Consider the following 9637-nt stretch of genomic DNA (forward strand, 5'->3'; position numbering starts at 1 on the left):
TGATGCTTTTGGTTTCGCTTTGCTATTACTAAGGAGGATAAAGAAGAAAGTCTAACGGCGGAGTCTGTTTCCTCTATCTTGGTTTCGTCTGATTTTACATGGCTACATGGCTAAAATATCAGGGTTTTCTTTTTTTCTTTCTTTCGTTTTTTTCATTATCCGCGGATCTTGCTTTTCTAGGTAAATAATATTACGACTGGGCTGTGGGTAAATCAGCTCTTGCTTGTGATCATGCTACAAGTGGACTGTCGACTCTACGTCCAGCTGGAAAAGAATGAGAGCCAGCACACGAATGACAAAATGTCTTCTTTGCTGACAGCAACAGTGGGCCAAGGCACTTGATGTTGGATTAATTCCTTTGAAATTTGGTCCCAGGTGCACGGCAGGGTTGAGACTTTCAAGTTTATTTAGCACGACAGGGGAAGTAAACTAGTCAGAAGCACATCGTTTCAAAAGCCTGAACCAGGAGGTAGTCCGGGAGACAGCTTGAACGGGGAGGGGCGGGGGAAGAGCCATGGATGAGTAGACGAGGGCTCTGGAAACTGGGGAGCTTCGGGCAAGTCACTTCCCCGCCCTGAGACCATATTTCTCCTCTGCGAGGTAGGAGCAGTAATACCTCCCGTGTTCTTGCGGGGATAGCGTGGAAGAGTTTTGCAAACCATAAAATACCAGAGACTTGTACTGGATTCTTATTATTGAGAGAGGAGATTGCTATTCTCCTAAGAGTACAAAGAAACTGTTGGTTGTTTATCTTTATGTCATATGTAATATGTGATTTGCTGTTGTTTAATAACTATAGAATGTTTATATTCCGCCAGGGTGCCAGCTGGCAGAGTTTACACTTCAGTCAAAACAGATAAAGAAGGAGATGTATCATATTAGAAGGAAGGGGGGGGTATTCTTAAGACTTCTGTGTTAATGGTTATGCTTAACTCACTTTCCGTGCCCAGTTTTCTAGTTAGGAATTTATGGAAAAGTGGTTCGGTTTCTCTGAGTTTCTAAATTCTATTTGGTGCACTGTTGTTCCCCAATCCAAATTCCCTCGTTTGAAAAGCCTGGAAGCCATTAACAGCCTTTACCATTCAGCGTCTAGAAGATGCCGTGGGCTCCAGGTATCATCTATCAATTGGTGATACTCAGGAGGGAGCTGAGTCATTTTCTGGATTTTTTTTTTTTTTTTTTTTTACCAGTGACACAATGTCATGGTGACATTCTCAGTCTCTTAGTCACTCAGGTCAGACAATATCACTGACTCTAAGTGCTGTGCCTTGTCCGCAAGCTCTGCACACTTCCACTGAACACCCTGTGCTGTCTCTAGAATCACCCATTACGTTAGTGTGGTTTTGCATCCCTTCCTTAAACTACGGGAGGCATGAGTACAGCAGGCTGGTCAGAAGGAGAAAAGCTTTGAAACTTCATATCTTGGTTGTAGTAAGTAGTCTTAAAGTGTTAGCGACAGTTACTGTTATTTTGGAAGCACTTAGACTGGAGGTATCCTTGGATGTCTTTTCCAGAATTGCTCGTGGCAACTCTTCTGGAATCGCTAGCAGACATTGTTGGTTGGCAAATTCAGCAGCCATTTTCAGCTCCCTGTAGATACCGGGAAGCTAGGGACCCGTAGCTAGGTTTGGCCCCGTGGTTCGGTGCAGGACAGTGAGACCTAAGGGGAAATCTATCGTAGGACTTGGTGAATGCTTGTGCTTTCATGATAGCAGGGCACACATGGCTACCCTTTTTATTCTTTTTTTAAGTTTCTTTCTCTCTTTCTTTCTTTCTTTCTTTCTTTCTTTCTTTCTTTCTTTCTTTCTTCATACAATCTCTACATGAACGGGAGGCTCGAACTCATGACCCCAAGATCAAGAGCCGCATGCTCCTCTGACTGAGCCAGCCAGGTGCCCCCACGCCTTTTATTCTTCTTGCTAAAATTTAAACAGAATGTCTGAAGCTTCGGCAGCCTTCTTGTCACCATGAAGTGACTTTGAGTGTGGCAGAGTGTAGAGGTGGAAAAAAACATAAGTCCTTGAGGACACTGTTGAGCTATCTGCCCAACTCTCACACTGCCTTGTTCCATACCGTCGCTCAAGTGAACAGTAAAATGTCCTTTTTAAAAAAAATTTAGTTTTAATTAGTTTTAAATTTTATTTAAATCCAAGTTAGTATATAGTGTAATAATGGTTTCAGGAGTAGAATTTAGTGATTCATCACTTACACGTAACACCCAGTGTTCATCCGGACAAGTGCTCTCGTTAATGCCCATCACCCATTTAGCCCATCCCCCCACCCAACACCCCTCAAGCAACCCTCAGTTTGGTCTCTGTATTTAAGAGTCTCTTATGGTGGGGCGCCTGGATGGCTCAGTCGGTTAAGCATCTGACTCTTGGTTTCGGCCCAGCTCGTGATCTCACGGTTTTGTGAGTTCGAGGCCTGCACTGGGCTCTCTGCGTGGAGCCTGCTTGGGCTTCTCTCTTTCCCTCTCTCTCCGCCCCTCCCCCACGCATGCTGTCTCTGTCTCTCTCAAAAATAAACTTTAAAAACATAAAATTAAAATGTCCCTTATGGTTTGCCTCCCTCTCCATAAGTGTCCTTACATTTTCAATGACTATTCAGCAGGTATTAGTTATGTTTAGCCAAAAACCTTCCCAGTGACTATAAAACGCAAAGCTTCGTGATCGTTTCAGAAGGATGGAGTTGTTTGAAGTTTGGGCATTCTCTGTCTCCAAGTTATGCGAAGGGCATGGTTTTCACGTGATTTCTACCCTTTGGTTTGCCAGCAAAGCTTTATAAAGCATATTTGAAGGAGAAGTCTGACACCAGAATGTTTTCATTAGATGTCACTTTTGTGTCTAAGATTTGGGTTATCTACTGCTGAGGGCAAGTCCTCCCACAACTTGATTCTCCATTGACTTGTAACAATATTACTGTTATTTATTACTCCCTTCCACAAAAAGAAGTAAAGTTGGTTTTTCCCAAGTTGGAATAAAAAGCATCCTTAAAGCTCTTCTTCGAAAATAAACATAGGCTAACATGAAGTAGCCAACAGATAATGGGTACAGTATGTAACCACCTGCCTCATAATGCCCTGAAAGGATTGAAAAAAGAAAAAAGGAAAGAAAGAAGGAATCTATGTGAAAACCATGCCCTTAGCATAACTTGGAGACAGAGAATGCCCAAACTTCAAATAACTGTAAGTGAAAACAGAAAATTCACCAGTTCCCAGAGTGTGATCCCTCATGACCCGTAACCCATGCCTGTCCTGCCGTAAGGCAGATGAAGAAAAACTTCTGGGAAGACAGAACAAGTTAGCAAAAGGTCCGAAGTTTATTTTAAATCTACTGCCAGAAAGACTAACTCTACACTAAGTTTGAAGATACTAAAAGAAGGGGCTCCTGGGTGGCTCAGTTGGTTAAGCGTCCGACTTCAGCTCAGGTCATGATCTCATCGTTTGTGGGTTCCAGCCCCACATCAGGCTCTGTGCTGACAGCTCAGAGCCTGGAGCCTGCTTCAGATTCTGTGTCTCCTCTCTCTGCCCCTCCCCTGCTCATGCTCTGTCTCTGTCTCTTAAAATAAATAAACGTTAAAAAAAATTTAAAAAAAAAGAAAGAAAATACTAAAAGAAAAAGTTTCTAGGAAGATCAGAGCAGGAACCACAAGGAGGAACTTCAAATTATACAGGATTGAAAGGGATACACATGGTTGAAAATGGTCAAGCCCTACTTAAACAGGTAGGCATGATGTGAAAGGGCAGGCAGGGGATAAAGGAATAGCTTTCAAAACACGTAACTCTGGAGGGGAAAACACAAAAAGGAAGAGAAGAGAATCATTTGGCAGTTGGGTACCCAAGAGGAATACAAGGGAAAAGGGGGAAAGTTTAGGGCCCCTGCAAGACAAAAGAGAACCACAAAATCTAAAAACTTCCAATCCTCTCCCCTCTCAACCATCACTATCGAATTACCTGAGCTCTGCTATACTGACAGAGGAAGCTACCTGTGTTAGGTCAGCCTGGGCTGCCATAACAAATATCATAGACCAGGTGGCTTCAACAATAGACTTTTATTTTCTCACAGTCCTCGTGGCTTGGAAGTCCAAAGTCAAGGACTGGCAGGGTTCAGCTTCTTGTGCGGCCTTTCTTCTTGAAGTCAGCCACCTTCTCACTGTGCCCTTCCATGGTCATTCTTCTGTGCATGCATGGAGAGAGGGATAGAGAGAGACAGAAAGAAATAGAAAGAGAGAGAGAAAGAGACATCTCTTCTTCTTATAAAGCCACCAATCCTAAAGGATAAAAGCGCTATCTTTATGACCTCATTTAGCCTTAATTCCCTCTTTAGAGGCACTATCTCCAAATGCAGTTGAGGTTAGGGCTTCAACATATGGGATGTGATTTAGTTCATAGCAGTGTTGTTAAATTAGAAGTCCTGTAAGATGCCCTAATACCATAAAAATGAACAAAAGAAAAGAAAGCTATGGCAGAAAATCAAGAAATAAAAAACATATATGAACTGAGGATAATACTCCCACCCCAAAACAAAAGGAGACAAAACATGAAGCATACAAAAAACTGTATGTGAACCAGCAGACATAATTAAATATATTCAAACAAGCTCTTAGGGCTATAAAAAACTACCTTGAATCAGAAAGTCAAAAATGAAAAGTAGAAATGGACTGAAAACCAGGTGAAATAAAGAAAATTTAATGGACTTTGGAAATAAATAGAAGAAAAAGACAAAATTATCTCATAAAAGAATAACAAATTACAAGGGACACAAGGGATGGGGAACAGGTTAAAATGAAAAAAGGCAGGGATATAAAACCAAGAGAAGGAAATGCCATAAAGAAATAAGAAAAATGGTCATAGAGAAGGCAGTGGAAAGGGACGAGAGGCAAAGAAGGAATAGTATTTGTATTATTGGAGTCCCTGGAGAAGAAAAAGCAAAACACTGAGACAGGGCCACGAGTTAAAAGTATAAAATGAGAAAACTTCCCAGAAATAGGAAAAGACCTGAATTGACCCAGGGCTACCTAGGGAAATTAACAGAAAATGATCAGCTCCAAGACATGACCTGGTAAAAGTATTAGATTTCAAAAACAAAATCTTCACGGCCTCCGGGCGAAAAGATCAATTAGCTTATAAAACAATTAGACTGACATAGACTTTTCAAAACCAACACACAAAGCAGGGCAACAATGGAGTAGCAGAGAATTAAAACAAAAACAAAAACAAAAGCAAACACAAAAACAAAAACACAAAGCAGACTCAATGAAAGATAGTATGAACCGAGGATGATATATCCTACCAGGCCATCCTTCAAGTTTCCAAACAAGAGAAAGCCAGTTTGCAATGTACAAGAACTCAGGGAATTCTGAAATCATCAGCTCATTTTGAGGAATACTGTAGGGGGTGAGTTTCATCCAATCATTATGCCTGGGAAACTTTTGCAAAGGACTGGCAATGAGCATGTTAAAATATAACTAAGACAGAAAGTAAGAATTCTGGTGGGATATTAATGCACAAAACTTCACAATCCAATCATCATTAGGTGGAGGGAGGAGACTGAAAGAGGAAATAGCAAAGGCAATAGGTGTGCGTTAAGGGAATTGGGAAAAACAGGTCAACCAAACAGGAAAAGGTTAAACAAGAACGCCAGGTATGTTAACAAAGTATACCCACGACAGTAACCACTAGAGCAAAAGCACAGGCCTTCGTCAATAACAGAAGAAAATTATAAATGAAAAAGAAAAGTACTTCTATCTAGTAGGGGAAAGGCACAGAAAATATAGCAAAAGAAACATAACGACAGGATATTGTGGCAGATTTGAGAGAAAACCTATCAGTCATATCAATAGATGCAGATAAGCTTAACTCCTTAATTAATTCTTAATTAACACTTTGGTTGGCTCGTAACGCAAGATCTAATTATAACCTATACAAAGCTGGACCTAAAGCAACTTGATTTGGAAAGGCTAAAACCAAAGGGATGAATGAAAGAACAGCTGACAAATGGAGACCAAAAGAGATAGTGGTGCTGATACCGGACAAAGTAGGTTTCAGGCCACAAGACGTTAAATGTGATATAGTAGAAAACTTTTCTTATTGTTGGTTTTTTCTTGGCCAGACTTTTATCAATTTTATTAATCTTTCAAAGAACCATCTTTTGGTTTCGCTGATTTTCTCCATTGTGTTTGTTTTCGATTTAGTTGATCTCTCTTCTAATCTTTATTATTTACTTCCTTTTCCTTGTTTTGGGTCTCATTTGCTGTTCTTTGTTGATTTAAGGTCAGAAGCTTAGGTCAGTAATTTTAGGTCTTTCTCCCTTTTTTTTTCCTATTTTATGCACTTAATGTTATAAATTTCTCTATGGCACTGTATTAACTGTGTCCCGCCGATTTTGATTTGCTGTATTCTTACTTTCATTTAGTTCAAAACACTTTTTAATTTCCCCTGAGGACGCTGTATTCACCTATGGGTTGCTTAGAAGCAGTATGTTGTTTAACTTCCAAATATTTGGGCATTTTCCAGATATCTTTTTGTTATTGATTTCTGCATTAAAACTGTTACAGTCTAAGGATGTAATTTATTATTTCTATTCTTTTAAATTTAAATTTGTTTTTATGGCTCAGATTATGGTATATTATTGGTGAATAGCTCATGTACTTTCAGAAAGAATGTATGTGTATATATATGCATATATATATGTATATATATATATGTGCTGTTTGTATATAGATATATATACTGTTTTATGTATGTATATATAATATATATACTTTATATATATATAAAGAATGTGTGTATGTATGTCTGTGTGTGTGTGTGTGTGTGTGTGTGTATACCTACTGTTGCCAGGTGGAGCATTCTATTAATATCAGTTAGGTAAAGTTGGTTAGTAGTGTTTTTCAGGTTACTATATACTGTCTTTTTTTAAAAGTTTATTTATTTAAGTAATCTCAACACCCAATGTGGAGCTTGAACTCACAGCCTGGAGATCTGTCAGCTGAACCAGCCAGGCGTCCTAAGGCTATCTGTATACTTTCTGACATTCTGCCTACTTGTTTTATCAATTCCCGAGAAAGGAATCTTGAAATCTCCTATTGTAACTATCGATTTGTCTATTTATCCTTTCAAATTGATCAGTATTTTTGCCTCCTATATTTTGAAGCTCTGTTCTTAGGTGCAGAAACATTTAAGGTGGTTATATCTTCTTGAAGAATTGCCCTCTTATCATAGGTGATGTCCTGTTTTATCCCTGATGATATTCCAATGTCTACTTTGTCTGAAATTAATATAGCTTTCTTTTGGTTCCTGGTTGCATGTTACATCTTTCTTCATATTTTACTTTTAACCTATCCATTTAATTTATACTTACAGCCGGCTTCTTGGAGACATAAAGATACATATTAGTGCTAAAAGCCATGATTCACAATAAAGATATATCATTTATGAATATTTATGTACCAAATAAGACATCAACCACTTTTAGGAAGCAAAAACTACAGGAGATGACACTAATAATGGAGAGATTAATAAACCACTCTCAGTGTAAAAAAGATGAAGTGGACAACAATTAAGCAGGGAGAGAGAGGAGAGGAGCTAAAGAACATAATCAACTGGGTAGATTTTATGGATATATATATTGAATTCCCTTATAAGAGCAAGTCCACATTCTCTCAATAAACCACAGCACAGGCACAATATTGATCGATACTAGAACACAGAGAAAATATTCGTAACTTCCATAAAGCAAAAATATTACAAGGGATACTCTCTAATCACAATATAATGAAAGTAGACATTGCTAACAAAACAAACATAGAAAATGTTCTTCAAACTGAAATTAAGAAAACCTACCAAACAACTCTTCAGTGAAATAGAAAATGTAAATTGGCATTATAGAATGTAAAAAATAATTATACTGAAAACACTATATATCAGAATCTACGGAATGCGCTCAAAGCAGTGATCAGGGAATCACTATACACTCTCACTATACACTCTTCTCAATAAAAATGAAAGAATGAAAAGAAATGAAATACTTCTCAAAAAAAAAACTGGGACAAAAAAATCAAAGTAAAAAAAAATGAATAAGGAAGAAAAAAATAAAGTTAAAAACAGGAATTAATGAAGCAGAGAATGGAAACAGTAGATTTAATTAATAAAATCGTTGGATTTGGTTTCTTGCAAATTATCAAAATAGTTAAATCAGTAACTAAAGAAAAACAGGAGAAAGTAAAATTGTGTAAAACAAGCAAAGGTAAGAGGGAAGAACTTTAAATAAAACCTAAGATATTATTTTTCATACCTGTATGTAAAAACATTTGAAAACCTTAATGAAGTGCATGATTTCTTATGAAAATGTAGATTACTGAAAATGAGCTTTTTGATTTTTGATTTAGAAAGCTAAGCAGATCAACTTCCATTGAAGGAATGCAGAAGTTTTAAGGCTTTACCCTCACACCAAAAGAAACACGAGGCTCAAATGATTTTACAGGGGAATCCTACCAAATCTTCAAATACCGGTTTGTCCCAATGTGCTGTAAATTATTCCTGAGCATCGAAAAAAACAAGGGGGAGAAACTTTTTAGCTCCTTTTACAAAGCAAGTATAACATGGATATCTAAATTAGAGGAAGTCAATATTAAGAAACTAGAGAACACCATCACCCATGAATATCAATGCAAAAATACTAAATAAAATATTAGCAAACAGAATCCAATACCGTATTATCTAAATAGTACACATGACCATGTGAGATTTATTCCGGGCATGTAAGGTTGGTTTAATAATAGGATATTCATTAATACAGTGTATTTATAGATCTCAGGAAACAAATCATATAATTATCTCCATAGATGCTGAAAAAACTTGTAACAAAATTTACTATTCATTCATGAGTAAAAACATTGAAGAAAATAGTAATTTAATGTGTGACAAAGGTGTTATCTCAAATCACTGGGATAAAGATGGACTTTTTCATAAGAATTTCTGGGAAAACTGGCAAGTCATTTGAAAAAAAATATGTCCTTTCTTTTCACATAAAAGACATGAATAGATGCCAAATGGATTGGGATCCAGATGTCAAAAAATGAGACCATACAAGTACTGGAAGAATATTGGGTGAATTCCAATTTAAATTTGATGTAAGGAATGCCTTCCTAATTGTGACTCAAAATCCAAAGCCAATAAAAGAAAAGATCAATGAATTTGACTACATACAATTAAAAAACACATGGCAAGGAACACTATAATAAAGTCAAAGACAACAGACAAACTGGGAGAAAAATATTTGCAACATACACCATAGACAAAAAGGCTTATAATCTTACTATATAAAGAATTCTTAAAAATTGACAAACAACAAACAACCCAATATAATAAATGGGTAAAACACAAGACTAGACAATTCACACACAGAGACACAGAGACACACAGACACACAGACACACACAGACACACACACACACACACACACACACTTCCTAGCTCTGTCTGCTGAGAGATGTAGGAGCAATGATACCCCAGTAGCAATGAGTACACCTAGTGCCCAGTTCTTGGTTTCTAAATACCTTGCTCCCATGAAAGCAATCAGAGACCCCCGAGGAAATGCTTGATTCCAGACCCGGAGCAAAGAAAATACAAATGAGC

Source organism: Prionailurus viverrinus, chromosome X, assembly GCF_022837055.1.
Source record: "Prionailurus viverrinus isolate Anna chromosome X, UM_Priviv_1.0, whole genome shotgun sequence".
Lineage (NCBI taxonomy): Eukaryota > Metazoa > Chordata > Mammalia > Carnivora > Felidae > Prionailurus > Prionailurus viverrinus.